The following is a 25,951-nucleotide window of genomic DNA, read 5'->3' as shown; positions in this document are numbered from 1 at the left end:
ACACCGCAATCAACTGGGCTGGCAATGCACGTGTAGCAACAGAACACGTTATCCAGGAAGTACAGTGTCTTTACGTCTAACATTGGGTGTGGTACTTACCCAGTTTCCAGGACAAGCGCTTCACCTGTGCCTCGGTAGCGCAGTAGGCAGCGCGTAAGTCTCATAATCTTAAGGTCGTGAGTTCGATCCTCACCCGGGGCATTTAATTTTCTGTGACTGATGGTGATGCTGTTGCTAGGGCACCAACTTATTTCTTGTTTTTTATCCACAACGTTTTCAACGCTTCAGCGGGAAAATGTTTACTCCCTGTTATTGCTACTTACAGCTTCCCTTTTCCTCTTCTCCTAGCACAGCATGAAGCCAAAAACATTGCTCTGAGACGTTTGAGGTGCGCGCCTTGCCAGTCAGTATGCGCAAAGACGCTCGCAAAGAGAGAAGGGCGCCGACGCGGGACACGACACGAAATGCTACAAGCGACCGTCCGATCCGCCGCAGGAACGCCCGCATCCGGTGTGGTCTAGTGGCTAGGATACCTGGCTTTCACCCAGGAGGCCCGGGTTCGATTCCCGGTACCGGAACGGAACTTTTTCCACACGAATCGTGACAAGTTTGAGCTGTCCGAGCTGCCGTTTCCCGTCCTGCTCGCAATATATCTACTGTTTCGTGACCGTCAGCAGAGTATAGACGAGGGAAGCAGACATCCGACGACCATAGAAATGGTGTACGGCTTCATGCCATACGTTTGCAGCGTAGGGCTGAGCGAGTGCAACTGTCGAGGCCCGTTAGCTCAGTTGGTTAGAGCGTCGTGCTAATAACGCGAAGGTCGTGGGTTCGATCCCCCCACGGGCCACAACGCTTTTACTACCACGAAAAGGCAGCGCCGATTTCAGCTGGCGAGTGTGATGACCAAAACATCATCACCCTGCGTGGAAGTTGACAGAGGATCCGAACCCGACTTGTCGGGAAGCGCTACAGCATTCACTCGGCAATGGCCATAATATGTTGAATACACTGGTTCTCAACCGATAAAGAGAAGATGAAAGGAAATGTCCGATTGCCGATGCGTAACAACTTTGGCCCTTGTCGGTACTTGGGCGGGAGAGCGCATGGGGACACAGGGTACTGTTGGCAGTTTTACTTCCTATTTTTCTTTCTCCTTTGTTTTCGGAGCTACAGCCCGATTCGGTCAGGGAGACGCCACCGTGAAATGAACGGGCGTGCTGTGTGTACATCGCCTCCCCTCTCCTTACCTCTCTCAGTCGTTTCTCGTGCTTGTCGTTTTGATATAGGCCGATTGGAGAGCGTCAGCTCTCGCGTCAGCTGAGCAAAGTCGAGACAAGTCGAGACAGTCGAGACACACTATAGGCTGGTCTGCAGCGAGTAAGAGGGGGAAAAAACATTAAGTTAAGGGCGCGTGGCGAAAGTACTCATACGTGACATTAAAAAGCCTGTTGCGGTGGCCGGGAATCGAACCCGGACCAACTGCTTGGAAGGCAACTATGCTGACCATTACACCACCACCGCACAAGCGAGCGCCCCGACGCCGCGCTGTGTCGGCTTCCCGCCTGTCGGCAGCGGCCGAAGGTGATCGTACCTGGCAGGCGCATTTCGAGGTAGGCTAGGGGAGCACATCCAGGCGCGTTCGGACAGCGTATCCGCGCACATTTCGCATCCTTGGCAAGAGTCGGCGCCGGCGACGCAAGAGTACGCAGAGGACCGCGTTCTGGCGGCATTTTTAAGCAGTACAGTGCAGGATTCAGCGTCTGCAGCATCTTCTCGACAGAATGCTACGGCGCTTGACGGCAGTCCCACTTTCCCTTGAGACATCTGCTCGGGAAGCAGCGTGCAGTTACTACCGGCCCGAGCATCGGTGGTTCAGTGGTAGAATGCTCTCCTGCCACGCGGGCGGCCCGGGTTCGATTCCCGGCCGATGCATCATTTTGCTTTTCCCACGATAATGCTGCCGTGTGGCTTGCGCGCTTGAGATGCACGATCCACATGAATGTATAGCAGGATTCCCTTGAGAAGAACCGAGAACGCAGCACTCGCGGGTCCCCACTAGGACGCTCGCATGGTGTTCTACAGACTAGCGTCGGCCTGGCCTCGCAAGTTGCTGTGTCCAGGTGCCTCCGAGGCACTGAACGTTAACGACAAGGAGTGCTGCCTATCGTTTGCAAATCTGCAGCAACACCGCAATCAACTGGGCTGGCAATGCACGTGTAGCAACAGAACACGTTATCCAGGAAGTACAGTGTCTTTACGTCTAACATTGGGTGTGGTACTTACCCAGTTTCCAGGACAAGCGCTTCACCTGTGCCTCGGTAGCGCAGTAGGCAGCGCGTAAGTCTCATAATCTTAAGGTCGTGAGTTCGATCCTCACCCGGGGCATTTAATTTTCTGTGACTGATGGTGATGCTGTTGCTAGGGCACCAACTTATTTCTTGTTTTTTATCCACAACGTTTTCAACGCTTCAGCGGGAAAATGTTTACTCCCTGTTATTGCTACTTACAGCTTCCCTTTTCCTCTTCTCCTAGCACAGCATGAAGCCAAAAACATTGCTCTGAGACGTTTGAGGTGCGCGCCTTGCCAGTCAGTATGCGCAAAGACGCTCGCAAAGAGAGAAGGGCGCCGACGCGGGACACGACACGAAATGCTACAAGCGACCGTCCGATCCGCCGCAGGAACGCCCGCATCCGGTGTGGTCTAGTGGCTAGGATACCTGGCTTTCACCCAGGAGGCCCGGGTTCGATTCCCGGTACCGGAACGGAACTTTTTCCACACGAATCGTGACAAGTTTGAGCTGTCCGAGCTGCCGTTTCCCGTCCTGCTCGCAATATATCTACTGTTTCGTGACCGTCAGCAGAGTATAGACGAGGGAAGCAGACATCCGACGACCATAGAAATGGTGTACGGCTTCATGCCATACGTTTGCAGCGTAGGGCTGAGCGAGTGCAACTGTCGAGGCCCGTTAGCTCAGTTGGTTAGAGCGTCGTGCTAATAACGCGAAGGTCGTGGGTTCGATCCCCCCACGGGCCACAACGCTTTTACTACCACGAAAAGGCAGCGCCGATTTCAGCTGGCGAGTGTGATGACCAAAACATCATCACCCTGCGTGGAAGTTGACAGAGGATCCGAACCCGACTTGTCGGGAAGCGCTACAGCATTCACTCGGCAATGGCCATAATATGTTGAATACACTGGTTCTCAACCGATAAAGAGAAGATGAAAGGAAATGTCCGATTGCCGATGCGTAACAACTTTGGCCCTTGTCGGTACTTGGGCGGGAGAGCGCATGGGGACACAGGGTACTGTTGGCAGTTTTACTTCCTATTTTTCTTTCTCCTTTGTTTTCGGAGCTACAGCCCGATTCGGTCAGGGAGACGCCACCGTGAAATGAACGGGCGTGCTGTGTGTACATCGCCTCGCCTCTCCTTACCTCTCTCAGTCGTTTCTCGTGCTTGTCGTTTTGATATAGGCCGATTGGAGAGCGTCAGCTCTCGCGTCAGCTGAGCAAAGTCGAGACAAGTCGAGACAAGTCGAGACAAGTCGAGACAAGTCGAGACAAGTCGAGACAAGTCGAGACAAGTCGAGACAAGTCGAGACAAGTCGAGACAGTCGAGACACACTATAGGCTGGTCTGCAGCGAGTAAGAGGGGGAAAAAACATTAAGTTAAGGGCGCGTGGCGAAAGTACTCATACGTGACATTAAAAAGCCTGTTGCGGTGGCCGGGAATCGAACCCGGACCAACTGCTTGGAAGGCAACTATGCTGACCATTACACCACCACCGCACAAGCGAGCGCCCCGACGCCGCGCTGTGTCGGCTTCCCGCCTGTCGGCAGCGGCCGAAGGTGATCGTACCTGGCAGGCGCATTTCGAGGTAGGCTAGGGGAGCACATCCAGGCGCGTTCGGACAGCGTATCCGCGCACATTTCGCATCCTTGGCAAGAGTCGGCGCCGGCGACGCAAGAGTACGCAGAGGACCGCGTTCTGGCGGCATTTTTAAGCAGTACAGTGCAGGATTCAGCGTCTGCAGCATCTTCTCGACAGAATGCTACGGCGCTTGACGGCAGTCCCACTTTCCCTTGAGACATCTGCTCGGGAAGCAGCGTGCAGTTACTACCGGCCCGAGCATCGGTGGTTCAGTGGTAGAATGCTCGCCTGCCACGCGGGCGGCCCGGGTTCGATTCCCGGCCGATGCATCATTTTGCTTTTCCCACGATAATGCTGCCGTGTGGCTTGCGCGCTTGAGATGCACGATCCACATGAATGTATAGCAGGATTCCCTTGAGAAGAACCGAGAACGCAGCACTCGCGGGTCCCCACTAGGACGCTCGCATGGTGTTCTACAGACTAGCGTCGGCCTGGCCTCGCAAGTTGCTGTGTCCAGGTGCCTCCGAGGCACTGAACGTTAACGACAAGGAGTGCTGCCTATCGTTTGCAAATCTGCAGCAACACCGCAATCAACTGGGCTGGCAATGCACGTGTAGCAACAGAACACGTTATCCAGGAAGTACAGTGTCTTTACGTCTAACATTGGGTGTGGTACTTACCCAGTTTCCAGGACAAGCGCTTCACCTGTGCCTCGGTAGCGCAGTAGGCAGCGCGTAAGTCTCATAATCTTAAGGTCGTGAGTTCGATCCTCACCCGGGGCATTTAATTTTCTGTGACTGATGGTGATGCTGTTGCTAGGGCACCAACTTATTTCTTGTTTTTTATCCACAACGTTTTCAACGCTTCAGCGGGAAAATGTTTACTCCCTGTTATTGCTACTTACAGCTTCCCTTTTCCTCTTCTCCTAGCACAGCATGAAGCCAAAAACATTGCTCTGAGACGTTTGAGGTGCGCGCCTTGCCAGTCAGTATGCGCAAAGACGCTCGCAAAGAGAGAAGGGCGCCGACGCGGGACACGACACGAAATGCTACAAGCGACCGTCCGATCCGCCGCAGGAACGCCCGCATCCGGTGTGGTCTAGTGGCTAGGATACCTGGCTTTCACCCAGGAGGCCCGGGTTCGATTCCCGGTACCGGAACGGAACTTTTTCCACACGAATCGTGACAAGTTTGAGCTGTCCGAGCTGCCGTTTCCCGTCCTGCTCGCAATATATCTACTGTTTCGTGACCGTCAGCAGAGTATAGACGAGGGAAGCAGACATCCGACGACCATAGAAATGGTGTACGGCTTCATGCCATACGTTTGCAGCGTAGGGCTGAGCGAGTGCAACTGTCGAGGCCCGTTAGCTCAGTTGGTTAGAGCGTCGTGCTAATAACGCGAAGGTCGTGGGTTCGATCCCCCCACGGGCCACAACGCTTTTACTACCACGAAAAGGCAGCGCCGATTTCAGCTGGCGAGTGTGATGACCAAAACATCATCACCCTGCGTGGAAGTTGACAGAGGATCCGAACCCGACTTGTCGGGAAGCGCTACAGCATTCACTCGGCAATGGCCATAATATGTTGAATACACTGGTTCTCAACCGATAAAGAGAAGATGAAAGGAAATGTCCGATTGCCGATGCGTAACAACTTTGGCCCTTGTCGGTACTTGGGCGGGAGAGCGCATGGGGACACAGGGTACTGTTGGCAGTTTTACTTCCTATTTTTCTTTCTCCTTTGTTTTCGGAGCTACAGCCCGATTCGGTCAGGGAGACGCCACCGTGAAATGAACGGGCGTGCTGTGTGTACATCGCCTCGCCTCTCCTTACCTCTCTCAGTCGTTTCTCGTGCTTGTCGTTTTGATATAGGCCGATTGGAGAGCGTCAGCTCTCGCGTCAGCTGAGCAAAGTCGAGACAAGTCGAGACAAGTCGAGACAAGTCGAGACAAGTCGAGACAAGTCGAGACAAGTCGAGACAAGTCGAGACAAGTCGAGACAAGTCGAGACAAGTCGAGACAAGTCGAGACAAGTCGAGACAAGTCGAGACAAGTCGAGACAGTCGAGACACACTATAGGCTGGTCTGCAGCGAGTAAGAGGGGGAAAAAACATTAAGTTAAGGGCGCGTGGCGAAAGTACTCATACGTGACATTAAAAAGCCTGTTGCGGTGGCCGGGAATCGAACCCGGACCAACTGCTTGGAAGGCAACTATGCTGACCATTACACCACCACCGCACAAGCGAGCGCCCCGACGCCGCGCTGTGTCGGCTTCCCGCCTGTCGGCAGCGGCCGAAGGTGATCGTACCTGGCAGGCGCATTTCGAGGTAGGCTAGGGGAGCACATCCAGGCGCGTTCGGACAGCGTATCCGCGCACATTTCGCATCCTTGGCAAGAGTCGGCGCCGGCGACGCAAGAGTACGCAGAGGACCGCGTTCTGGCGGCATTTTTAAGCAGTACAGTGCAGGATTCAGCGTCTGCAGCATCTTCTCGACAGAATGCTACGGCGCTTGACGGCAGTCCCACTTTCCCTTGAGACATCTGCTCGGGAAGCAGCGTGCAGTTACTACCGGCCCGAGCATCGGTGGTTCAGTGGTAGAATGCTCGCCTGCCACGCGGGCGGCCCGGGTTCGATTCCCGGCCGATGCATCATTTTGCTTTTCCCACGATAATGCTGCCGTGTGGCTTGCGCGCTTGAGATGCACGATCCACATGAATGTATAGCAGGATTCCCTTGAGAAGAACCGAGAACGCAGCACTCGCGGGTCCCCACTAGGACGCTCGCATGGTGTTCTACAGACTAGCGTCGGCCTGGCCTCGCAAGTTGCTGTGTCCAGGTGCCTCCGAGGCACTGAACGTTAACGACAAGGAGTGCTGCCTATCGTTTGCAAATCTGCAGCAACACCGCAATCAACTGGGCTGGCAATGCACGTGTAGCAACAGAACACGTTATCCAGGAAGTACAGTGTCTTTACGTCTAACATTGGGTGTGGTACTTACCCAGTTTCCAGGACAAGCGCTTCACCTGTGCCTCGGTAGCGCAGTAGGCAGCGCGTAAGTCTCATAATCTTAAGGTCGTGAGTTCGATCCTCACCCGGGGCATTTAATTTTCTGTGACTGATGGTGATGCTGTTGCTAGGGCACCAACTTATTTCTTGTTTTTTATCCACAACGTTTTCAACGCTTCAGCGGGAAAATGTTTACTCCCTGTTATTGCTACTTACAGCTTCCCTTTTCCTCTTCTCCTAGCACAGCATGAAGCCAAAAACATTGCTCTGAGACGTTTGAGGTGCGCGCCTTGCCAGTCAGTATGCGCAAAGACGCTCGCAAAGAGAGAAGGGCGCCGACGCGGGACACGACACGAAATGCTACAAGCGACCGTCCGATCCGCCGCAGGAACGCCCGCATCCGGTGTGGTCTAGTGGCTAGGATACCTGGCTTTCACCCAGGAGGCCCGGGTTCGATTCCCGGTACCGGAACGGAACTTTTTCCACACGAATCGTGACAAGTTTGAGCTGTCCGAGCTGCCGTTTCCCGTCCTGCTCGCAATATATCTACTGTTTCGTGACCGTCAGCAGAGTATAGACGAGGGAAGCAGACATCCGACGACCATAGAAATGGTGTACGGCTTCATGCCATACGTTTGCAGCGTAGGGCTGAGCGAGTGCAACTGTCGAGGCCCGTTAGCTCAGTTGGTTAGAGCGTCGTGCTAATAACGCGAAGGTCGTGGGTTCGATCCCCCCACGGGCCACAACGCTTTTACTACCACGAAAAGGCAGCGCCGATTTCAGCTGGCGAGTGTGATGACCAAAACATCATCACCCTGCGTGGAAGTTGACAGAGGATCCGAACCCGACTTGTCGGGAAGCGCTACAGCATTCACTCGGCAATGGCCATAATATGTTGAATACACTGGTTCTCAACCGATAAAGAGAAGATGAAAGGAAATGTCCGATTGCCGATGCGTAACAACTTTGGCCCTTGTCGGTACTTGGGCGGGAGAGCGCATGGGGACACAGGGTACTGTTGGCAGTTTTACTTCCTATTTTTCTTTCTCCTTTGTTTTCGGAGCTACAGCCCGATTCGGTCAGGGAGACGCCACCGTGAAATGAACGGGCGTGCTGTGTGTACATCGCCTCGCCTCTCCTTACCTCTCTCAGTCGTTTCTCGTGCTTGTCGTTTTGATATAGGCCGATTGGAGAGCGTCAGCTCTCGCGTCAGCTGAGCAAAGTCGAGACAAGTCGAGACAGTCGAGACACACTATAGGCTGGTCTGCAGCGAGTAAGAGGGGGAAAAAACATTAAGTTAAGGGCGCGTGGCGAAAGTACTCATACGTGACATTAAAAAGCCTGTTGCGGTGGCCGGGAATCGAACCCGGACCAACTGCTTGGAAGGCAACTATGCTGACCATTACACCACCACCGCACAAGCGAGCGCCCCGACGCCGCGCTGTGTCGGCTTCCCGCCTGTCGGCAGCGGCCGAAGGTGATCGTACCTGGCAGGCGCATTTCGAGGTAGGCTAGGGGAGCACATCCAGGCGCGTTCGGACAGCGTATCCGCGCACATTTCGCATCCTTGGCAAGAGTCGGCGCCGGCGACGCAAGAGTACGCAGAGGACCGCGTTCTGGCGGCATTTTTAAGCAGTACAGTGCAGGATTCAGCGTCTGCAGCATCTTCTCGACAGAATGCTACGGCGCTTGACGGCAGTCCCACTTTCCCTTGAGACATCTGCTCGGGAAGCAGCGTGCAGTTACTACCGGCCCGAGCATCGGTGGTTCAGTGGCAGAGTGCTCGCCTGCCACGCGGGCGGCCCGGGTTCGATTCCCGGCCGATGCATCATTTTGCTTTTCCCACGATAATGCTGCCGTGTGGCTTGCGCGCTTGAGATGCACGATCCACATGAATGTATAGCTGGATTCCCTTGAGAAGAACCGAGAACGCAGCACTCGCGGGTCCCCACTAGGACGCTCGCATGGTGTTCTACAGACTAGCGTCGGCCTGGCCTCACAAGTTGCTGTGTCCAGGTGCCTCCGAGGCACTGAACGTTAACGACAAGGAGTGCTGCCTATCGTTTGCAAAAGCTGCAGCAACACCGCAATCAACTGGGCTGGCAATGCACGTGTAGCAACAGAACACGTTATCCAGGAAGTACAGTGTCTTTACGTCTAACATTGGGTGTGGTACTTAGCCAGTTTCCAGGACAAGCGCTTCACCTGTGCCTCGGTAGCGCAGTAGGCAGCGCGTAAGTCTCATAATCTTAAGGTCGTGAGTTCGATCCTCACCCGGGGCATTTAATTTTCTGTGACTGATGGTGATGCTGTTGCTAGGGCACCAACTTATTTCTTGTTTGTTATCCACAACGTTTTCAACGCTTCAGCGGGAAAATGTTTACTCCCTGTTATTGCTACTTACAGCTTCCCTTTTCCTCTTCTCCTAGCACAGCATGAAGCCAAAAACATTGCTCTGAGACGTTTGAGGTGCGCGCCTTGCCAGTCAGTATGCGCAAAGACGCTCGCAAAGAGAGAAGGGCGCCGACGCGGGACACGACACGAAATGCTACAAGCGACCGTCCGATCCGCGTCAGGAACGCCCACATCCGGTGTGGTCTAGTGGCTAGGATACCTGGCTTTCACCCAGGAGGCCCGGGTTCGATTCCCGGTACCGGAACGGAGCTTTTTCCACACGAATCGTGACAAGTTTGAGCTGTCCGAGCTGCCGTTTCCTGTCCTGCTCGCAATATATCTACTGTTTCGTGACCGTCAGCAGAGTATAGACGAGGGAAGCAGACATCCGACGACCATAGAAATGGTGTACGGCTTCATGCCATACGTTTGCAGCGTAGGGCTGAGCGAGCGCAACTGTCGAGGCCCGTTAGCTCAGTTGGTTAGAGCGTCGTGCTAATAACGCGAAGGTCGTGGGTTCGATCCCCCCACGGGCCACAACGCTTTTACTACCACGAAAAGGCAGCGCCGATTTCAGCTGGCGAGTGTGATGACCAAAAGATCATCACCCTGCGTGGAAGTTGACAGAGGATCCGAACCCGACTTGTCGGGAAGCGCTACAGCATTCACTCGGCAATGGCCATAATACGTTGAATACACTGGTTCTCAACCGATAAAGAGAAGATGAAAGGAAATGTCCGATTGCCGATGCGTAACAACTTTGGCCCTTGTCGGTACTTGGGCGGGAGAGCGCATGGGGACACAGGGTACTGTTGGCAGTTTTACTTCCTATTTTTCTTTCTCCTTTGTTTTCGGAGCTACAGCCCGGTTCGGTCAGGGAGACGCCACCGTGAAATGAACGGGCGTGCTGTGTGTACATCGCCCCGCCTCTCCTTACCTCTCTCAGTCGTTTCTCGTGCTTGTCGTTTTGATATAGGCCGATTGGAGAGCGTCAGCTCTCGCGTCAGCTGAGCAAAGTCGAGACAAGTCGAGACAGTCGAGACACACTATAGGCTGGTCTGCAGCGAGTAAGAGGGGGAAAAAACATTAAGTTAAGGGCGCGTGGCGAAAGTACTCATACGTGACATTAAAAAGCCTGTTGCGGTGGCCGGGAATCGAACCCGGACCAACTGCTTGGAAGGCAACTATGCTGACCATTACACCACCACCGCACAAGCGAGCGCCCCGACGCCGCGCTGTGTCGGCTTCCCGCCTGTCGGCAGCGGCCGAAGGTGATCGTACCTGGCAGGCGCATTTCGAGGTAGGCTAGGGGAGCACATCCAGGCGCGTTCGGACAGCGTATCCGCGCACATTTCGCATCCTTGGCAAGAGTCGGCGCCGGCGACGCAAGAGTACGCAGAGGACCGCGTTCTGGCGGCATTTTTAAGCAGTACAGTGCAGGATTCAGCGTCTGCAGCATCTTCTCGACAGAATGCTACGGCGCTTGACGGCAGTCCCACTTTCCCTTGAGACATCTGCTCGGGAAGCAGCGTGCAGTTACTACCGGCCCGAGCATCGGTGGTTCAGTGGTAGAATGCTCGCCTGCCACGCGGGCGGCCCGGGTTCGATTCCCGGCCGATGCATCATTTTGCTTTTCCCACGATAATGCTGCCGTGTGGCTTGCGCGCTTGAGATGCACGATCCACATGAATGTATAGCAGGATTCCCTTGAGAAGAACCGAGAACGCAGCACTCGCGGGTCCCCACTAGGACGCTCGCATGGTGTTCTACAGACTAGCGTCGGCCTGGCCTCGCAAGTTGCTGTGTCCAGGTGCCTCCGAGGCACTGAACGTTAACGACAAGGAGTGCTGCCTATCGTTTGCAAATCTGCAGCAACACCGCAATCAACTGGGCTGGCAATGCACGTGTAGCAACAGAACACGTTATCCAGGAAGTACAGTGTCTTTACGTCTAACATTGGGTGTGGTACTTACCCAGTTTCCAGGACAAGCTCTTCACCTGTGCCTCGGTAGCGCAGTAGGCAGCGCGTAAGTCTCATAATCTTAAGGTCGTGAGTTCGATCCTCACCCGGGGCATTTAATTTTCTGTGACTGATGGTGATGCTGTTGCTAGGGCACCAACTTATTTCTTGTTTTTTATCCACAACGTTTTCAACGCTTCAGCGGGAAAATGTTTACTCCCTGTTATTGCTACTTACAGCTTCCCTTTTCCTCTTCTCCTAGCACAGCATGAAGCCAAAAACATTGCTCTGAGACGTTTGAGGTGCGCGCCTTGCCAGTCAGTATGCGCAAAGACGCTCGCAAAGAGAGAAGGGCGCCGACGCGGGACACGACACGAAATGCTACAAGCGACCGTCCGATCCGCCGCAGGAACGCCCGCATCCGGTGTGGTCTAGTGGCTAGGATACCTGGCTTTCACCCAGGAGGCCCGGGTTCGATTCCCGGTACCGGAACGGAACTTTTTCCACACGAATCGTGACAAGTTTGAGCTGTCCGAGCTGCCGTTTCCCGTCCTGCTCGCAATATATCTACTGTTTCGTGACCGTCAGCAGAGTATAGACGAGGGAAGCAGACATCCGACGACCATAGAAATGGTGTACGGCTTCATGCCATACGTTTGCAGCGTAGGGCTGAGCGAGTGCAACTGTCGAGGCCCGTTAGCTCAGTTGGTTAGAGCGTCGTGCTAATAACGCGAAGGTCGTGGGTTCGATCCCCCCACGGGCCACAACGCTTTTACTACCACGAAAAGGCAGCGCCGATTTCAGCTGGCGAGTGTGATGACCAAAACATCATCACCCTGCGTGGAAGTTGACAGAGGATCCGAACCCGACTTGTCGGGAAGCGCTACAGCATTCACTCGGCAATGGCCATAATATGTTGAATACACTGGTTCTCAACCGATAAAGAGAAGATGAAAGGAAATGTCCGATTGCCGATGCGTAACAACTTTGGCCCTTGTCGGTACTTGGGCGGGAGAGCGCATGGGGACACAGGGTACTGTTGGCAGTTTTACTTCCTATTTTTCTTTCTCCTTTGTTTTCGGAGCTACAGCCCGATTCGGTCAGGGAGACGCCACCGTGAAATGAACGGGCGTGCTGTGTGTACATCGCCTCGCCTCTCCTTACCTCTCTCAGTCGTTTCTCGTGCTTGTCGTTTTGATATAGGCCGATTGGAGAGCGTCAGCTCTCGCGTCAGCTGAGCAAAGTCGAGACAAGTCGAGACAGTCGAGACACACTATAGGCTGGTCTGCAGCGAGTAAGAGGGGGAAAAAACATTAAGTTAAGGGCGCGTGGCGAAAGTACTCATACGTGACATTAAAAAGCCTGTTGCGGTGGCCGGGAATCGAACCCGGACCAACTGCTTGGAAGGCAACTATGCTGACCATTACACCACCACCGCACAAGCGAGCGCCCCGACGCCGCGCTGTGTCGGCTTCCCGCCTGTCGGCAGCGGCCGAAGGTGATCGTACCTGGCAGGCGCATTTCGAGGTAGGCTAGGGGAGCACATCCAGGCGCGTTCGGACAGCGTATCCGCGCACATTTCGCATCCTTGGCAAGAGTCGGCGCCGGCGACGCAAGAGTACGCAGAGGACCGCGTTCTGGCGGCATTTTTAAGCAGTACAGTGCAGGATTCAGCGTCTGCAGCATCTTCTCGACAGAATGCTACGGCGCTTGACGGCAGTCCCACTTTCCCTTGAGACATCTGCTCGGGAAGCAGCGTGCAGTTACTACCGGCCCGAGCATCGGTGGTTCAGTGGCAGAGTGCTCGCCTGCCACGCGGGCGGCCCGGGTTCGATTCCCGGCCGATGCATCATTTTGCTTTTCCCACGATAATGCTGCCGTGTGGCTTGCGCGCTTGAGATGCACGATCCACATGAATGTATAGCTGGATTCCCTTGAGAAGAACCGAGAACGCAGCACTCGCGGGTCCCCACTAGGACGCTCGCATGGTGTTCTACAGACTAGCGTCGGCCTGGCCTCACAAGTTGCTGTGTCCAGGTGCCTCCGAGGCACTGAACGTTAACGACAAGGAGTGCTGCCTATCGTTTGCAAAAGCTGCAGCAACACCGCAATCAACTGGGCTGGCAATGCACGTGTAGCAACAGAACACGTTATCCAGGAAGTACAGTGTCTTTACGTCTAACATTGGGTGTGGTACTTAGCCAGTTTCCAGGACAAGCGCTTCACCTGTGCCTCGGTAGCGCAGTAGGCAGCGCGTAAGTCTCATAATCTTAAGGTCGTGAGTTCGATCCTCACCCGGGGCATTTAATTTTCTGTGACTGATGGTGATGCTGTTGCTAGGGCACCAACTTATTTCTTGTTTGTTATCCACAACGTTTTCAACGCTTCAGCGGGAAAATGTTTACTCCCTGTTATTGCTACTTACAGCTTCCCTTTTCCTCTTCTCCTAGCACAGCATGAAGCCAAAAACATTGCTCTGAGACGTTTGAGGTGCGCGCCTTGCCAGTCAGTATGCGCAAAGACGCTCGCAAAGAGAGAAGGGCGCCGACGCGGGACACGACACGAAATGCTACAAGCGACCGTCCGATCCGCGTCAGGAACGCCCACATCCGGTGTGGTCTAGTGGCTAGGATACCTGGCTTTCACCCAGGAGGCCCGGGTTCGATTCCCGGTACCGGAACGGAACTTTTTCCACACGAATCGTGACAAGTTTGAGCTGTCCGAGCTGCCGTTTCCTGTCCTGCTCGCAATATATCTACTGTTTCGTGACCGTCAGCAGAGTATAGACGAGGGAAGCAGACATCCGACGACCATAGAAATGGTGTACGGCTTCATGCCATACGTTTGCAGCGTAGGGCTGAGCGAGCGCAACTGTCGAGGCCCGTTAGCTCAGTTGGTTAGAGCGTCGTGCTAATAACGCGAAGGTCGTGGGTTCGATCCCCCCACGGGCCACAACGCTTTTACTACCACGAAAAGGCAGCGCCGATTTCAGCTGGCGAGTGTGATGACCAAAAGATCATCACCCTGCGTGGAAGTTGACAGAGGATCCGAACCCGACTTGTCGGGAAGCGCTACAGCATTCACTCGGCAATGGCCATAATACGTTGAATACACTGGTTCTCAACCGATAAAGAGAAGATGAAAGGAAATGTCCGATTGCCGATGCGTAACAACTTTGGCCCTTGTCGGTACTTGGGCGGGAGAGCGCATGGGGACACAGGGTACTGTTGGCAGTTTTACTTCCTATTTTTCTTTCTCCTTTGTTTTCGGAGCTACAGCCCGGTTCGGTCAGGGAGACGCCACCGTGAAATGAACGGGCGTGCTGTGAAAGGAAATGTCCGATTGCCGATGCGTAACAACTTTGGCCCTTGTCGGTACTTGGGCGGGAGAGCGCATGGGGACACAGGGTACTGTTGGCAGTTTTACTTCCTATTTTTCTTTCTCCTTTGTTTTCGGAGCTACAGCCCGATTCGGTCAGGGAGACGCCACCGTGAAATGAACGGGCGTGCTGTGTGTACATCGCCTCGCCTCCCCTTACCTCTCTCAGTCGTTTCTCGTGCTTGTCGTTTTGATATAGGCCGATTGGAGAGCGTCAGCTCTCGCGTCAGCTGAGCAAAGTCGAGACAAGTCGAGACAAGTCGAGACAAGTCGAGACAAGTCGAGACAAGTCGAGACAAGTCGAGACAAGTCGAGACAAGTCGAGACAAGTCGAGACAAGTCAAGTCGAGACAAGTCGAGACAAGTCGAGACAAGTCGAAGTCGAGACAAGTCGAGACAGTCGAGACACACTATAGGCTGGTCTGCAGCGAGTAAGAGGGGGAAAAAACATTAAGTTAAGGGCGCGTGGCGAAAGTACTCATACGTGACATTAAAAAGCCTGTTGCGGTGGCCGGGAATCGAACCCGGACCAACTGCTTGGAAGGCAACTATGCTGACCATTACACCACCACCGCACAAGCGAGCGCCCCGACGCCGCGCTGTGTCGGCTTCCCGCCTGTCGGCAGCGGCCGAAGGTGATCGTACCTGGCAGGCGCATTTCGAGGTAGGCTAGGGGAGCACATCCAGGCGCGTTCGGACAGCGTATCCGCGCACATTTCGCATCCTTGGCAAGAGTCGGCGCCGGCGACGCAAGAGTACGCAGAGGACCGCGTTCTGGCGGCATTTTTAAGCAGTACAGTGCAGGATTCAGCGTCTGCAGCATCTTCTCGACAGAATGCTACGGCGCTTGACGGCAGTCCCACTTTCCCTTGAGACATCTGCTCGGGAAGCAGCGTGCAGTTACTACCGGCCCGAGCATCGGTGGTTCAGTGGTAGAATGCTCGCCTGCCACGCGGGCGGCCCGGGTTCGATTCCCGGCCGATGCATCATTTTGCTTTTCCCACGATAATGCTGCCGTGTGGCTTGCGCGCTTGAGATGCACGATCCACATGAATGTATAGCAGGATTCCCTTGAGAAGAACCGAGAACGCAGCACTCGCGGGTCCCCACTAGGACGCTCGCATGGTGTTCTACAGACTAGCGTCGGCCTGGCCTCGCAAGTTGCTGTGTCCAGGTGCCTCCGAGGCACTGAACGTTAACGACAAGGAGTGCTGCCTATCGTTTGCAAATCTGCAGCAACACCGCAATCAACTGGGCTGGCAATGCACGTGTAGCAACAGAACACGTTATCCAGGAAGTACAGTGTCTTTACGTCTAACATTGGGTGTGGTACTTACCCAGTTTCCAGGACAAGCTCTTCACCTGTGCCTCGGTAGCGCAGTAGGCAGCGCGTAAGTCTCATAATCTTAAGGTCGTGAGTTCGATCCTCACCCGGGGCATTTAATTTTCTGTGACTGATGGTGATGCTGTTGCTAGGGCACCAACTTATTTCTTGTTTTTTATCCACAACGTTTTCAACGCTTCAGCGGGAAAATGTTTACTCCCTGTTATTGCTACTTACAGCTTCCCTTTTCCTCTTCTCCTAGCACAGCATGAAGCCAAAAACATTGCTCTGAGACGTTTGAGGTGCGCGCCTTGCCAGTCAGTATGCGCAAAGACGCTCGCAAAGAGAGAAGGGCGCCGACGCGGGACACGACACGAAATGCTACAAGCGACCGTCCGATCCGCCGCAGGAACGCCCGCATCCGGTGTGGTCTAGTGGCTAGGATACCTGGCTTTCACCCAGGAGGCCCGGGTTCGATTCCCGGTACCGGAACGGAACTTTTTCCACACGAATCGTGACAAGTTTGAGCTGTCCGAGCTGCCGTTTCCCGTCCTGCTCGCAATATATCTACTGTTTCGTGACCGTCAGCAGAGTATAGACGAGGGAAGCAGACATCCGACGACCATAGAAATGGTGTACGGCTTCATGCCATACGTTTGCAGCGTAGGGCTGAGCGAGTGCAACTGTCGAGGCCCGTTAGCTCAGTTGGTTAGAGCGTCGTGCTAATAACGCGAAGGTCGTGGGTTCGATCCCCTCACGGGCCACAACGCTTTTACTACCACGAAAAGGCAGCGCCGATTTCAGCTGGCGAGTGTGATGACCAAAACATCATCACCCTGCGTGGAAGTTGACAGAGGATCCGAACCCGACTTGTCGGGAAGCGCTACAGCATTCACTCGGCAATGGCCATAATATGTTGAATACACTGGTTCTCAACCGATAAAGAGAAGATGAAAGGAAATGTCCGATTGCCGATGCGTAACAACTTTGGCCCTTGTCGGTACTTGGGCGGGAGAGCGCATGGGGACACAGGGTACTGTTGGCAGTTTTACTTCCTATTTTTCTTTCTCCTTTGTTTTCGGAGCTACAGCCCGATTCGGTCAGGGAGACGCCACCGTGAAATGAACGGGCGTGCTGTGTGTACATCGCCTCGCCTCTCCTTACCTCTCTCAGTCGTTTCTCGTGCTTGTCGTTTTGATATAGGCCGATTGGAGAGCGTCAGCTCTCGCGTCAGCTGAGCAAAGTCGAGACAAGTCGAGACAGTCGAGACACACTATAGGCTGGTCTGCAGCGAGTAAGAGGGGGAAAAAACATTAAGTTAAGGGCGCGTGGCGAAAGTACTCATACGTGACATTAAAAAGCCTGTTGCGGTGGCCGGGAATCGAACCCGGACCAACTGCTTGGAAGGCAACTATGCTGACCATTACACCACCACCGCACAAGCGAGCGCCCCGACGCCGCGCTGTGTCGGCTTCCCGCCTGTCGGCAGCGGCCGAAGGTGATCGTACCTGGCAGGCGCATTTCGAGGTAGGCTAGGGGAGCACATCCAGGCGCGTTCGGACAGCGTATCCGCGCACATTTCGCATCCTTGGCAAGAGTCGGCGCCGGCGACGCAAGAGTACGCAGAGGACCGCGTTCTGGCGGCATTTTTAAGCAGTACAGTGCAGGATTCAGCGTCTGCAGCATCTTCTCGACAGAATGCTACGGCGCTTGACGGCAGTCCCACTTTCCCTTGAGACATCTGCTCGGGAAGCAGCGTGCAGTTACTACCGGCCCGAGCATCGGTGGTTCAGTGGCAGAGTGCTCGCCTGCCACGCGGGCGGCCCGGGTTCGATTCCCGGCCGATGCATCATTTTGCTTTTCCCACGATAATGCTGCCGTGTGGCTTGCGCGCTTGAGATGCACGATCCACATGAATGTATAGCTGGATTCCCTTGAGAAGAACCGAGAACGCAGCACTCGCGGGTCCCCACTAGGACGCTCGCATGGTGTTCTACAGACTAGCGTCGGCCTGGCCTCACAAGTTGCTGTGTCCAGGTGCCTCCGAGGCACTGAACGTTAACGACAAGGAGTGCTGCCTATCGTTTGCAAAAGCTGCAGCAACACCGCAATCAACTGGGCTGGCAATGCACGTGTAGCAACAGAACACGTTATCCAGGAAGTACAGTGTCTTTACGTCTAACATTGGGTGTGGTACTTAGCCAGTTTCCAGGACAAGCGCTTCACCTGTGCCTCGGTAGCGCAGTAGGCAGCGCGTAAGTCTCATAATCTTAAGGTCGTGAGTTCGATCCTCACCCGGGGCATTTAATTTTCTGTGACTGATGGTGATGCTGTTGCTAGGGCACCAACTTATTTCTTGTTTGTTATCCACAACGTTTTCAACGCTTCAGCGGGAAAATGTTTACTCCCTGTTATTGCTACTTACAGCTTCCCTTTTCCTCTTCTCCTAGCACAGCATGAAGCCAAAAACATTGCTCTGAGACGTTTGAGGTGCGCGCCTTGCCAGTCAGTATGCGCAAAGACGCTCGCAAAGAGAGAAGGGCGCCGACGCGGGACACGACACGAAATGCTACAAGCGACCGTCCGATCCGCGTCAGGAACGCCCACATCCGGTGTGGTCTAGTGGCTAGGATACCTGGCTTTCACCCAGGAGGCCCGGGTTCGATTCCCGGTACCGGAACGGAACTTTTTCCACACGAATCGTGACAAGTTTGAGCTGTCCGAGCTGCCGTTTCCCGTCCTGCTCGCAATATATCTACTGTTTCGTGACCGTCAGCAGAGTATAGACGAGGGAAGCAGACATCCGACGACCATAGAAATGGTGTACGGCTTCATGCCATACGTTTGCAGCGTAGGGCTGAGCGAGCGCAACTGTCGAGGCCCGTTAGCTCAGTTGGTTAGAGCGTCGTGCTAATAACGCGAAGGTCGTGGGTTCGATCCCCCCACGGGCCACAACGCTTTTACTACCACGAAAAGGCAGCGCCGATTTCAGCTGGCGAGTGTGATGACCAAAACATCATCACCCTGCGTGGAAGTTGACAGAGGATCCGAACCCGACTTGTCGGGAAGCGCTACAGCATTCACTCGGCAATGGCCATAATATGTTGAATACACTGGTTCTCAACCGATAAAGAGAAGATGAAAGGAAATGTCCGATTGCCGATGCGTAACAACTTTGGCCCTTGTCGGTACTTGGGCGGGAGAGCGCATGGGGACACAGGGTACTGTTGGCAGTTTTACTTCCTATTTTTCTTTCTCCTTTGTTTTCGGAGCTACAGCCCGATTCGGTCAGGGAGACGCCACCGTGAAATGAACGGGCGTGCTGTGTGTACATCGCCTCGCCTCTCCTTACCTCTCTCAGTCGTTTCTCGTGCTTGTCGTTTTGATATAGGCCGATTGGAGAGCGTCAGCTCTCGCGTCAGCTGAGCAAAGTCGAGACAAGTCGAGACAGTCGAGACACACTATAGGCTGGTCTGCAGCGAGTAAGAGGGGGAAAAAACATTAAGTTAAGGGCGCGTGGCGAAAGTACTCATACGTGACATTAAAAAGCCTGTTGCGGTGGCCGGGAATCGAACCCGGACCAACTGCTTGGAAGGCAACTATGCTGACCATTACACCACCACCGCACAAGCGAGCGCCCCGACGCCGCGCTGTGTCGGCTTCCCGCCTGTCGGCAGCGGCCGAAGGTGATCGTACCTGGCAGGCGCATTTCGAGGTAGGCTAGGGGAGCACATCCAGGCGCGTTCGGACAGCGTATCCGCGCACATTTCGCATCCTTGGCAAGAGTCGGCGCCGGCGACGCAAGAGTACGCAGAGGACCGCGTTCTGGTGGCATTTTTAAGCAGTACAGTGCAGGATTCAGCGTCTGCAGCATCTTCTCGACAGAATGCTACGGCGCTTGACGGCAGTCCCACTTTCCCTTGAGACATCTGCTCGGGAAGCAGCGTGCAGTTACTACCGGCCCGAGCATCGGTGGTTCAGTGGTAGAATGCTCGCCTGCCACGCGGGCGGCCCGGGTTCGATTCCCGGCCGATGCATCATTTTGCTTTTCCCACGATAATGCTGCCGTGTGGCTTGCGCGCTTGAGATGCACGATCCACATGAATGTATAGCAGGATTCCCTTGAGAAGAACCGAGAACGCAGCACTCGCGGGTCCCCACTAGGACGCTCGCATGGTGTTCTACAGACTAGCGTCGGCCTGGCCTCGCAAGTTGCTGTGTCCAGGTGCCTCCGAGGCACTGAACGTTAACGACAAGGAGTGCTGCCTATCGTTTGCAAATCTGCAGCAACACCGCAATCAACTGGGCTGGCAATGCACGTGTAGCAACAGAACACGTTATCCAGGAAGTACAGTGTCTTTACGTCTAACATTGGGTGTGGTACTTACCCAGTTTCCAGGACAAGCGCTTCACCTGTGCCTCGGTAGCGCAGTAGGCAGCGCGTAAGTCTCATAATCTTAAGGTCGTGAGTTCGATCCTCACCCGGGGCATTTAATTTTCTGTGACTGATGGTGATGCTGTTGCTAGGGCACCAACTTATTTCTTGTTTTTTATCCACAACGTTTTCAACGCTTCAGCGGGAAAATGTTTACTCCCTGTTATTGCTACTTACAGCTTCCCTTTTCCTCTTCTCCTAGCACAGCATGAAGCCAAAAACATTGCTCTGAGACGTTTGAGGTGCGCGCCTTGCCAGTCAGTATGCGCAAAGACGCTCGCAAAGAGAGAAGGGCGCCGACGCGGGACACGACACGAAATGCTACAAGCGACCGTCCGATCCGCCGCAGGAACGCCCGCATCCGGTGTGGTCTAGTGGCTAGGATACCTGGCTTTCACCCAGGAGGCCCGGGTTCGATTCCCGGTACCGGAACGGAACTTTTTCCACACGAATCGTGACAAGTTTGAGCTGTCCGAGCTGCCGTTTCCCGTCCTGCTCGCAATATATCTACTGTTTCGTGACCGTCAGCAGAGTATAGACGAGGGAAGCAGACATCCGACGACCATAGAAATGGTGTACGGCTTCATGCCATACGTTTGCAGCGTAGGGCTGAGCGAGTGCAACTGTCGAGGCCCGTTAGCTCAGTTGGTTAGAGCGTCGTGCTAATAACGCGAAGGTCGTGGGTTCGATCCCCCCACGGGCCACAACGCTTTTACTACCACGAAAAGGCAGCGCCGATTTCAGCTGGCGAGTGTGATGACCAAAACATCATCACCCTGCGTGGAAGTTGACAGAGGATCCGAACCCGACTTGTCGGGAAGCGCTACAGCATTCACTCGGCAATGGCCATAATATGTTGAATACACTGGTTCTCAACCGATAAAGAGAAGATGAAAGGAAATGTCCGATTGCCGATGCGTAACAACTTTGGCCCTTGTCGGTACTTGGGCGGGAGAGCGCATGGGGACACAGGGTACTGTTGGCAGTTTTACTTCCTATTTTTCTTTCTCCTTTGTTTTCGGAGCTACAGCCCGATTCGGTCAGGGAGACGCCACCGTGAAATGAACGGGCGTGCTGTGTGTACATCGCCCCGCCTCTCCTTACCTCTCTCAGTCGTTTCTCGTGCTTGTCGTTTTGATATAGGCCGATTGGAGAGCGTCAGCTCTCGCGTCAGCTGAGCAAAGTCGAGACAAGTCGAGACAGTCGAGACACACTATAGGCTGGTCTGCAGCGAGTAAGAGGGGGAAAAAACATTAAGTTAAGGGCGCGTGGCGAAAGTACTCATACGTGACATTAAAAAGCCTGTTGCGGTGGCCGGGAATCGAACCCGGACCAACTGCTTGGAAGGCAACTATGCTGACCATTACACCACCACCGCACAAGCGAGCGCCCCGACGCCGCGCTGTGTCGGCTTCCCGCCTGTCGGCAGCGGCCGAAGGTGATCGTACCTGGCAGGCGCATTTCGAGGTAGGCTAGGGGAGCACATCCAGGCGCGTTCGGACAGCGTATCCGCGCACATTTCGCATCCTTGGCAAGAGTCGGCGCCGGCGACGCAAGAGTACGCAGAGGACCGCGTTCTGGCGGCATTTTTAAGCAGTACAGTGCAGGATTCAGCGTCTGCAGCATCTTCTCGACAGAATGCTACGGCGCTTGACGGCAGTCCCACTTTCCCTTGAGACATCTGCTCGGGAAGCAGCGTGCAGTTACTACCGGCCCGAGCATCGGTGGTTCAGTGGTAGAATGCTCGCCTGCCACGCGGGCGGCCCGGGTTCGATTCCCGGCCGATGCATCATTTTGCTTTTCCCACGATAATGCTGCCGTGTGGCTTGCGCGCTTGAGATGCACGATCCACATGAATGTATAGCAGGATTCCCTTGAGAAGAACCGAGAACGCAGCACTCGCGGGTCCCCACTAGGACGCTCGCATGGTGTTCTACAGACTAGCGTCGGCCTGGCCTCGCAAGTTGCTGTGTCCAGGTGCCTCCGAGGCACTGAACGTTAACGACAAGGAGTGCTGCCTATCGTTTGCAAATCTGCAGCAACACCGCAATCAACTGGGCTGGCAATGCACGTGTAGCAACAGAACACGTTATCCAGGAAGTACAGTGTCTTTACGTCTAACATTGGGTGTGGTACTTACCCAGTTTCCAGGACAAGCGCTTCACCTGTGCCTCGGTAGCGCAGTAGGCAGCGCGTAAGTCTCATAATCTTAAGGTCGTGAGTTCGATCCTCACCCGGGGCATTTAATTTTCTGTGACTGATGGTGATGCTGTTGCTAGGGCACCAACTTATTTCTTGTTTTTTATCCACAACGTTTTCAACGCTTCAGCGGGAAAATGTTTACTCCCTGTTATTGCTACTTACAGCTTCCCTTTTCCTCTTCTCCTAGCACAGCATGAAGCCAAAAACATTGCTCTGAGACGTTTGAGGTGCGCGCCTTGCCAGTCAGTATGCGCAAAGACGCTCGCAAAGAGAGAAGGGCGCCGACGCGGGACACGACACGAAATGCTACAAGCGACCGTCCGATCCGCCGCAGGAACGCCCGCATCCGGTGTGGTCTAGTGGCTAGGATACCTGGCTTTCACCCAGGAGGCCCGGGTTCGATTCCCGGTACCGGAACGGAACTTTTTCCACACGAATCGTGACAAGTTTGAGCTGTCCGAGCTGCCGTTTCCCGTCCTGCTCGCAATATATCTACTGTTTCGTGACCGTCAGCAGAGTATAGACGAGGGAAGCAGACATCCGACGACCATAGAAATGGTGTACGGCTTCATGCCATACGTTTGCAGCGTAGGGCTGAGCGAGTGCAACTGTCGAGGCCCGTTAGCTCAGTTGGTTAGAGCGTCGTGCTAATAACGCGAAGGTCGTGGGTTCGATCCCCCCACGGGCCACAACGCTTTTACTACCACGAAAAGGCAGCGCCGATTTCAGCTGGCGAGTGTGATGACCAAAACATCATCACCCTGCGTGGAAGTTGACAGAGGATCCGAACCCGACTTGTCGGGAAGCGCTACAGCATTCACTCGGCAATGGCCATAATATGTTGAATACACTGGTTCTCAACCGATAAAGAGAAGATGAAAGGAAATGTCCGATTGCCGATGCGTAACAACTTTGGCCCTTGTCGGTACTTGGGCGGGAGAGCGCATGGGGACACAGGGTACTGTTGGCAGTTTTACTTCCTATTTTTCTTTCTCCTTTGTTTTCGGAGCTACAGCCCGATTCGGTCAGGGAGACGCCACCGTGAAATGAACGGGCGTGCTGTGTGTACATCGCCCCGCCTCTCCTTACCTCTCTCAGTCGTTTCTCGTGCTTGTCGTTTTGATATAGGCCGATTGGAGAGCGTCAGCTCTCGCGTCAGCTGAGCAAAGTCGAGACAAGTCGAGACAGTCGAGACACACTATAGGCTGGTCTGCAGCGAGTAAGAGGGGGAAAAAACATTAAGTTAAGGGCGCGTGGCGAAAGTACTCATACGTGACATTAAAAAGCCTGTTGCGGTGGCCGGGAATCGAACCCGGACCAACTGCTTGGAAGGCAACTATGCTGACCATTACACCACCACCGCACAAGCGAGCGCCCCGACGCCGCGCTGTGTCGGCTTCCCGCCTGTCGGCAGCGGCCGAAGGTGATCGTACCTGGCAGGCGCATTTCGAGGTAGGCTAGGGGAGCACATCCAGGCGCGTTCGGACAGCGTATCCGCGCACATTTCGCATCCTTGGCAAGAGTCGGCGCCGGCGACGCAAGAGTACGCAGAGGACCGCGTTCTGGCGGCATTTTTAAGCAGTACAGTGCAGGATTCAGCGTCTGCAGCATCTTCTCGACAGAATGCTACGGCGCTTGACGGCAGTCCCACTTTCCCTTGAGACATCTGCTCGGGAAGCAGCGTGCAGTTACTACCGGCCCGAGCATCGGTGGTTCAGTGGCAGAGTGCTCGCCTGCCACGCGGGCGGCCCGGGTTCGATTCCCGGCCGATGCATCATTTTGCTTTTCCCACGATAATGCTGCCGTGTGGCTTGCGCGCTTGAGATGCACGATCCACATGAATGTATAGCTGGATTCCCTTGAGAAGAACCGAGAACGCAGCACTCGCGGGTCCCCACTAGGACGCTCGCATGGTGTTCTACAGACTAGCGTCGGCCTGGCCTCACAAGTTGCTGTGTCCAGGTGCCTCCGAGGCACTGAACGTTAACGACAAGGAGTGCTGCCTATCGTTTGCAAAAGCTGCAGCAACACCGCAATCAACTGGGCTGGCAATGCACGTGTAGCAACAGAACACGTTATCCAGGAAGTACAGTGTCTTTACGTCTAACATTGGGTGTGGTACTTAGCCAGTTTCCAGGACAAGCGCTTCACCTGTGCCTCGGTAGCGCAGTAGGCAGCGCGTAAGTCTCATAATCTTAAGGTCGTGAGTTCGATCCTCACCCGGGGCATTTAATTTTCTGTGACTGATGGTGATGCTGTTGCTAGGGCACCAACTTATTTCTTGTTTGTTATCCACAACGTTTTCAACGCTTCAGCGGGAAAATGTTTACTCCCTGTTATTGCTACTTACAGCTTCCCTTTTCCTCTTCTCCTAGCACAGCATGAAGCCAAAAACATTGCTCTGAGACGTTTGAGGTGCGCGCCTTGCCAGTCAGTATGCGCAAAGACGCTCGCAAAGAGAGAAGGGCGCCGACGCGGGACACGACACGAAATGCTACAAGCGACCGTCCGATCCGCGTCAGGAACGCCCACATCCGGTGTGGTCTAGTGGCTAGGATACCTGGCTTTCACCCAGGAGGCCCGGGTTCGATTCCCGGTACCGGAACGGAACTTTTTCCACACGAATCGTGACAAGTTTGAGCTGTCCGAGCTGCCGTTTCCTGTCCTGCTCGCAATATATCTACTGTTTCGTGACCGTCAGCAGAGTATAGACGAGGGAAGCAGACATCCGACGACCATAGAAATGGTGTACGGCTTCATGCCATACGTTTGCAGCGTAGGGCTGAGCGAGCGCAACTGTCGAGGCCCGTTAGCTCAGTTGGTTAGAGCGTCGTGCTAATAACGCGAAGGTCGTGGGTTCGATCCCCCCACGGGCCACAACGCTTTTACTACCACGAAAAGGCAGCGCCGATTTCAGCTGGCGAGTGTGATGACCAAAAGATCATCACCCTGCGTGGAAGTTGACAGAGGATCCGAACCCGACTTGTCGGGAAGCGCTACAGCATTCACTCGGCAATGGCCATAATACGTTGAATACACTGGTTCTCAACCGATAAAGAGAAGATGAAAGGAAATGTCCGATTGCCGATGCGTAACAACTTTGGCCCTTGTCGGTACTTGGGCGGGAGAGCGCATGGGGACACAGGGTACTGTTGGCAGTTTTACTTCCTATTTTTCTTTCTCCTTTGTTTTCGGAGCTACAGCCCGGTTCGGTCAGGGAGACGCCACCGTGAAATGAACGGGCGTGCTGTGTGTACATCGCCCCGCCTCTCCTTACCTCTCTCAGTCGTTTCTCGTGCTTGTCGTTTTGATATAGGCCGATTGGAGAGCGTCAGCTCTCGCGTCAGCTGAGCAAAGTCGAGACAAGTCGAGACAGTCGA

At 54.5% G+C, this 25,951-nt stretch overlaps 58 non-coding genes across 58 annotated transcripts; 47 read left to right on the top strand and 11 right to left on the bottom strand.

Annotated features, from left to right (window-relative positions):
* Nucleotides 1-128: 128 nt before the first annotated feature.
* Nucleotides 129-201, top strand: Trnam-cau (transfer RNA methionine (anticodon CAU)). The gene has a single exon. It is a non-coding gene; the product is annotated as a tRNA-Met (tRNA).
* Nucleotides 202-506: 305 nt separating this feature from the next.
* Nucleotides 507-578, top strand: Trnae-uuc (transfer RNA glutamic acid (anticodon UUC)). Its single transcript has one exon. It is a non-coding gene; the product is annotated as a tRNA-Glu (tRNA).
* Nucleotides 579-776: 198 nt separating this feature from the next.
* Trnai-aau (transfer RNA isoleucine (anticodon AAU)) lies at nt 777-850 on the top strand. Its single transcript has one exon. It is a non-coding gene; the product is annotated as a tRNA-Ile (tRNA).
* Nucleotides 851-1,452: 602 nt separating this feature from the next.
* Trnag-ucc (transfer RNA glycine (anticodon UCC)) lies at nt 1,453-1,524 on the bottom strand. The gene has a single exon. It is a non-coding gene; the product is annotated as a tRNA-Gly (tRNA).
* A 340-nt stretch (nt 1,525-1,864) lies between these two features.
* Nucleotides 1,865-1,935, top strand: Trnag-gcc (transfer RNA glycine (anticodon GCC)). Its single transcript has one exon. It is a non-coding gene; the product is annotated as a tRNA-Gly (tRNA).
* A 380-nt stretch (nt 1,936-2,315) lies between these two features.
* On the top strand, nt 2,316-2,388 carry Trnam-cau (transfer RNA methionine (anticodon CAU)). Its single transcript has one exon. It is a non-coding gene; the product is annotated as a tRNA-Met (tRNA).
* A 305-nt stretch (nt 2,389-2,693) lies between these two features.
* On the top strand, nt 2,694-2,765 carry Trnae-uuc (transfer RNA glutamic acid (anticodon UUC)). The gene has a single exon. It is a non-coding gene; the product is annotated as a tRNA-Glu (tRNA).
* Nucleotides 2,766-2,963: 198 nt separating this feature from the next.
* Nucleotides 2,964-3,037, top strand: Trnai-aau (transfer RNA isoleucine (anticodon AAU)). The gene has a single exon. It is a non-coding gene; the product is annotated as a tRNA-Ile (tRNA).
* Nucleotides 3,038-3,719: 682 nt separating this feature from the next.
* On the bottom strand, nt 3,720-3,791 carry Trnag-ucc (transfer RNA glycine (anticodon UCC)). Its single transcript has one exon. It is a non-coding gene; the product is annotated as a tRNA-Gly (tRNA).
* A 340-nt stretch (nt 3,792-4,131) lies between these two features.
* Trnag-gcc (transfer RNA glycine (anticodon GCC)) lies at nt 4,132-4,202 on the top strand. The gene has a single exon. It is a non-coding gene; the product is annotated as a tRNA-Gly (tRNA).
* Nucleotides 4,203-4,582: 380 nt separating this feature from the next.
* On the top strand, nt 4,583-4,655 carry Trnam-cau (transfer RNA methionine (anticodon CAU)). The gene has a single exon. It is a non-coding gene; the product is annotated as a tRNA-Met (tRNA).
* A 305-nt stretch (nt 4,656-4,960) lies between these two features.
* Trnae-uuc (transfer RNA glutamic acid (anticodon UUC)) lies at nt 4,961-5,032 on the top strand. Its single transcript has one exon. It is a non-coding gene; the product is annotated as a tRNA-Glu (tRNA).
* A 198-nt stretch (nt 5,033-5,230) lies between these two features.
* Trnai-aau (transfer RNA isoleucine (anticodon AAU)) lies at nt 5,231-5,304 on the top strand. Its single transcript has one exon. It is a non-coding gene; the product is annotated as a tRNA-Ile (tRNA).
* A 732-nt stretch (nt 5,305-6,036) lies between these two features.
* Trnag-ucc (transfer RNA glycine (anticodon UCC)) lies at nt 6,037-6,108 on the bottom strand. The gene has a single exon. It is a non-coding gene; the product is annotated as a tRNA-Gly (tRNA).
* Nucleotides 6,109-6,448: 340 nt separating this feature from the next.
* On the top strand, nt 6,449-6,519 carry Trnag-gcc (transfer RNA glycine (anticodon GCC)). Its single transcript has one exon. It is a non-coding gene; the product is annotated as a tRNA-Gly (tRNA).
* A 380-nt stretch (nt 6,520-6,899) lies between these two features.
* Nucleotides 6,900-6,972, top strand: Trnam-cau (transfer RNA methionine (anticodon CAU)). The gene has a single exon. It is a non-coding gene; the product is annotated as a tRNA-Met (tRNA).
* A 305-nt stretch (nt 6,973-7,277) lies between these two features.
* On the top strand, nt 7,278-7,349 carry Trnae-uuc (transfer RNA glutamic acid (anticodon UUC)). Its single transcript has one exon. It is a non-coding gene; the product is annotated as a tRNA-Glu (tRNA).
* A 198-nt stretch (nt 7,350-7,547) lies between these two features.
* Trnai-aau (transfer RNA isoleucine (anticodon AAU)) lies at nt 7,548-7,621 on the top strand. Its single transcript has one exon. It is a non-coding gene; the product is annotated as a tRNA-Ile (tRNA).
* A 602-nt stretch (nt 7,622-8,223) lies between these two features.
* Nucleotides 8,224-8,295, bottom strand: Trnag-ucc (transfer RNA glycine (anticodon UCC)). The gene has a single exon. It is a non-coding gene; the product is annotated as a tRNA-Gly (tRNA).
* A 340-nt stretch (nt 8,296-8,635) lies between these two features.
* On the top strand, nt 8,636-8,706 carry Trnag-gcc (transfer RNA glycine (anticodon GCC)). The gene has a single exon. It is a non-coding gene; the product is annotated as a tRNA-Gly (tRNA).
* Nucleotides 8,707-9,087: 381 nt separating this feature from the next.
* On the top strand, nt 9,088-9,160 carry Trnam-cau (transfer RNA methionine (anticodon CAU)). The gene has a single exon. It is a non-coding gene; the product is annotated as a tRNA-Met (tRNA).
* A 305-nt stretch (nt 9,161-9,465) lies between these two features.
* On the top strand, nt 9,466-9,537 carry Trnae-uuc (transfer RNA glutamic acid (anticodon UUC)). The gene has a single exon. It is a non-coding gene; the product is annotated as a tRNA-Glu (tRNA).
* A 198-nt stretch (nt 9,538-9,735) lies between these two features.
* Nucleotides 9,736-9,809, top strand: Trnai-aau (transfer RNA isoleucine (anticodon AAU)). The gene has a single exon. It is a non-coding gene; the product is annotated as a tRNA-Ile (tRNA).
* Nucleotides 9,810-10,411: 602 nt separating this feature from the next.
* On the bottom strand, nt 10,412-10,483 carry Trnag-ucc (transfer RNA glycine (anticodon UCC)). The gene has a single exon. It is a non-coding gene; the product is annotated as a tRNA-Gly (tRNA).
* A 340-nt stretch (nt 10,484-10,823) lies between these two features.
* On the top strand, nt 10,824-10,894 carry Trnag-gcc (transfer RNA glycine (anticodon GCC)). The gene has a single exon. It is a non-coding gene; the product is annotated as a tRNA-Gly (tRNA).
* A 380-nt stretch (nt 10,895-11,274) lies between these two features.
* Trnam-cau (transfer RNA methionine (anticodon CAU)) lies at nt 11,275-11,347 on the top strand. The gene has a single exon. It is a non-coding gene; the product is annotated as a tRNA-Met (tRNA).
* Nucleotides 11,348-11,652: 305 nt separating this feature from the next.
* Nucleotides 11,653-11,724, top strand: Trnae-uuc (transfer RNA glutamic acid (anticodon UUC)). The gene has a single exon. It is a non-coding gene; the product is annotated as a tRNA-Glu (tRNA).
* A 198-nt stretch (nt 11,725-11,922) lies between these two features.
* Nucleotides 11,923-11,996, top strand: Trnai-aau (transfer RNA isoleucine (anticodon AAU)). The gene has a single exon. It is a non-coding gene; the product is annotated as a tRNA-Ile (tRNA).
* Nucleotides 11,997-12,598: 602 nt separating this feature from the next.
* Nucleotides 12,599-12,670, bottom strand: Trnag-ucc (transfer RNA glycine (anticodon UCC)). Its single transcript has one exon. It is a non-coding gene; the product is annotated as a tRNA-Gly (tRNA).
* Nucleotides 12,671-13,010: 340 nt separating this feature from the next.
* On the top strand, nt 13,011-13,081 carry Trnag-gcc (transfer RNA glycine (anticodon GCC)). The gene has a single exon. It is a non-coding gene; the product is annotated as a tRNA-Gly (tRNA).
* Nucleotides 13,082-13,462: 381 nt separating this feature from the next.
* On the top strand, nt 13,463-13,535 carry Trnam-cau (transfer RNA methionine (anticodon CAU)). Its single transcript has one exon. It is a non-coding gene; the product is annotated as a tRNA-Met (tRNA).
* Nucleotides 13,536-13,840: 305 nt separating this feature from the next.
* Trnae-uuc (transfer RNA glutamic acid (anticodon UUC)) lies at nt 13,841-13,912 on the top strand. The gene has a single exon. It is a non-coding gene; the product is annotated as a tRNA-Glu (tRNA).
* Nucleotides 13,913-14,110: 198 nt separating this feature from the next.
* Trnai-aau (transfer RNA isoleucine (anticodon AAU)) lies at nt 14,111-14,184 on the top strand. Its single transcript has one exon. It is a non-coding gene; the product is annotated as a tRNA-Ile (tRNA).
* Nucleotides 14,185-15,113: 929 nt separating this feature from the next.
* On the bottom strand, nt 15,114-15,185 carry Trnag-ucc (transfer RNA glycine (anticodon UCC)). The gene has a single exon. It is a non-coding gene; the product is annotated as a tRNA-Gly (tRNA).
* Nucleotides 15,186-15,525: 340 nt separating this feature from the next.
* On the top strand, nt 15,526-15,596 carry Trnag-gcc (transfer RNA glycine (anticodon GCC)). Its single transcript has one exon. It is a non-coding gene; the product is annotated as a tRNA-Gly (tRNA).
* Nucleotides 15,597-15,976: 380 nt separating this feature from the next.
* Nucleotides 15,977-16,049, top strand: Trnam-cau (transfer RNA methionine (anticodon CAU)). The gene has a single exon. It is a non-coding gene; the product is annotated as a tRNA-Met (tRNA).
* A 305-nt stretch (nt 16,050-16,354) lies between these two features.
* Trnae-uuc (transfer RNA glutamic acid (anticodon UUC)) lies at nt 16,355-16,426 on the top strand. Its single transcript has one exon. It is a non-coding gene; the product is annotated as a tRNA-Glu (tRNA).
* Nucleotides 16,427-16,624: 198 nt separating this feature from the next.
* On the top strand, nt 16,625-16,698 carry Trnai-aau (transfer RNA isoleucine (anticodon AAU)). Its single transcript has one exon. It is a non-coding gene; the product is annotated as a tRNA-Ile (tRNA).
* A 602-nt stretch (nt 16,699-17,300) lies between these two features.
* On the bottom strand, nt 17,301-17,372 carry Trnag-ucc (transfer RNA glycine (anticodon UCC)). Its single transcript has one exon. It is a non-coding gene; the product is annotated as a tRNA-Gly (tRNA).
* Nucleotides 17,373-17,712: 340 nt separating this feature from the next.
* On the top strand, nt 17,713-17,783 carry Trnag-gcc (transfer RNA glycine (anticodon GCC)). Its single transcript has one exon. It is a non-coding gene; the product is annotated as a tRNA-Gly (tRNA).
* Nucleotides 17,784-18,164: 381 nt separating this feature from the next.
* Trnam-cau (transfer RNA methionine (anticodon CAU)) lies at nt 18,165-18,237 on the top strand. Its single transcript has one exon. It is a non-coding gene; the product is annotated as a tRNA-Met (tRNA).
* A 305-nt stretch (nt 18,238-18,542) lies between these two features.
* Trnae-uuc (transfer RNA glutamic acid (anticodon UUC)) lies at nt 18,543-18,614 on the top strand. The gene has a single exon. It is a non-coding gene; the product is annotated as a tRNA-Glu (tRNA).
* Nucleotides 18,615-18,812: 198 nt separating this feature from the next.
* Trnai-aau (transfer RNA isoleucine (anticodon AAU)) lies at nt 18,813-18,886 on the top strand. Its single transcript has one exon. It is a non-coding gene; the product is annotated as a tRNA-Ile (tRNA).
* Nucleotides 18,887-19,488: 602 nt separating this feature from the next.
* Trnag-ucc (transfer RNA glycine (anticodon UCC)) lies at nt 19,489-19,560 on the bottom strand. Its single transcript has one exon. It is a non-coding gene; the product is annotated as a tRNA-Gly (tRNA).
* Nucleotides 19,561-19,900: 340 nt separating this feature from the next.
* On the top strand, nt 19,901-19,971 carry Trnag-gcc (transfer RNA glycine (anticodon GCC)). The gene has a single exon. It is a non-coding gene; the product is annotated as a tRNA-Gly (tRNA).
* A 380-nt stretch (nt 19,972-20,351) lies between these two features.
* On the top strand, nt 20,352-20,424 carry Trnam-cau (transfer RNA methionine (anticodon CAU)). Its single transcript has one exon. It is a non-coding gene; the product is annotated as a tRNA-Met (tRNA).
* A 305-nt stretch (nt 20,425-20,729) lies between these two features.
* Nucleotides 20,730-20,801, top strand: Trnae-uuc (transfer RNA glutamic acid (anticodon UUC)). Its single transcript has one exon. It is a non-coding gene; the product is annotated as a tRNA-Glu (tRNA).
* Nucleotides 20,802-20,999: 198 nt separating this feature from the next.
* Nucleotides 21,000-21,073, top strand: Trnai-aau (transfer RNA isoleucine (anticodon AAU)). Its single transcript has one exon. It is a non-coding gene; the product is annotated as a tRNA-Ile (tRNA).
* A 602-nt stretch (nt 21,074-21,675) lies between these two features.
* Trnag-ucc (transfer RNA glycine (anticodon UCC)) lies at nt 21,676-21,747 on the bottom strand. The gene has a single exon. It is a non-coding gene; the product is annotated as a tRNA-Gly (tRNA).
* A 340-nt stretch (nt 21,748-22,087) lies between these two features.
* On the top strand, nt 22,088-22,158 carry Trnag-gcc (transfer RNA glycine (anticodon GCC)). Its single transcript has one exon. It is a non-coding gene; the product is annotated as a tRNA-Gly (tRNA).
* Nucleotides 22,159-22,538: 380 nt separating this feature from the next.
* Trnam-cau (transfer RNA methionine (anticodon CAU)) lies at nt 22,539-22,611 on the top strand. The gene has a single exon. It is a non-coding gene; the product is annotated as a tRNA-Met (tRNA).
* Nucleotides 22,612-22,916: 305 nt separating this feature from the next.
* Nucleotides 22,917-22,988, top strand: Trnae-uuc (transfer RNA glutamic acid (anticodon UUC)). Its single transcript has one exon. It is a non-coding gene; the product is annotated as a tRNA-Glu (tRNA).
* A 198-nt stretch (nt 22,989-23,186) lies between these two features.
* Nucleotides 23,187-23,260, top strand: Trnai-aau (transfer RNA isoleucine (anticodon AAU)). Its single transcript has one exon. It is a non-coding gene; the product is annotated as a tRNA-Ile (tRNA).
* Nucleotides 23,261-23,862: 602 nt separating this feature from the next.
* Trnag-ucc (transfer RNA glycine (anticodon UCC)) lies at nt 23,863-23,934 on the bottom strand. The gene has a single exon. It is a non-coding gene; the product is annotated as a tRNA-Gly (tRNA).
* A 340-nt stretch (nt 23,935-24,274) lies between these two features.
* Trnag-gcc (transfer RNA glycine (anticodon GCC)) lies at nt 24,275-24,345 on the top strand. The gene has a single exon. It is a non-coding gene; the product is annotated as a tRNA-Gly (tRNA).
* Nucleotides 24,346-24,726: 381 nt separating this feature from the next.
* On the top strand, nt 24,727-24,799 carry Trnam-cau (transfer RNA methionine (anticodon CAU)). Its single transcript has one exon. It is a non-coding gene; the product is annotated as a tRNA-Met (tRNA).
* Nucleotides 24,800-25,104: 305 nt separating this feature from the next.
* Trnae-uuc (transfer RNA glutamic acid (anticodon UUC)) lies at nt 25,105-25,176 on the top strand. Its single transcript has one exon. It is a non-coding gene; the product is annotated as a tRNA-Glu (tRNA).
* Nucleotides 25,177-25,374: 198 nt separating this feature from the next.
* Nucleotides 25,375-25,448, top strand: Trnai-aau (transfer RNA isoleucine (anticodon AAU)). The gene has a single exon. It is a non-coding gene; the product is annotated as a tRNA-Ile (tRNA).
* The last annotated feature ends 503 nt before the right edge of the window (nt 25,449-25,951 follow it).

This window comes from Schistocerca nitens, unplaced genomic scaffold (genome assembly GCF_023898315.1).
Source record: "Schistocerca nitens isolate TAMUIC-IGC-003100 unplaced genomic scaffold, iqSchNite1.1 HiC_scaffold_250, whole genome shotgun sequence".
Taxonomy (NCBI): domain Eukaryota; kingdom Metazoa; phylum Arthropoda; class Insecta; order Orthoptera; family Acrididae; genus Schistocerca; species Schistocerca nitens.
Note: the sequence above shows the minus strand (reverse complement) of the source record. Positions and strands in the feature narration are given on the sequence as shown.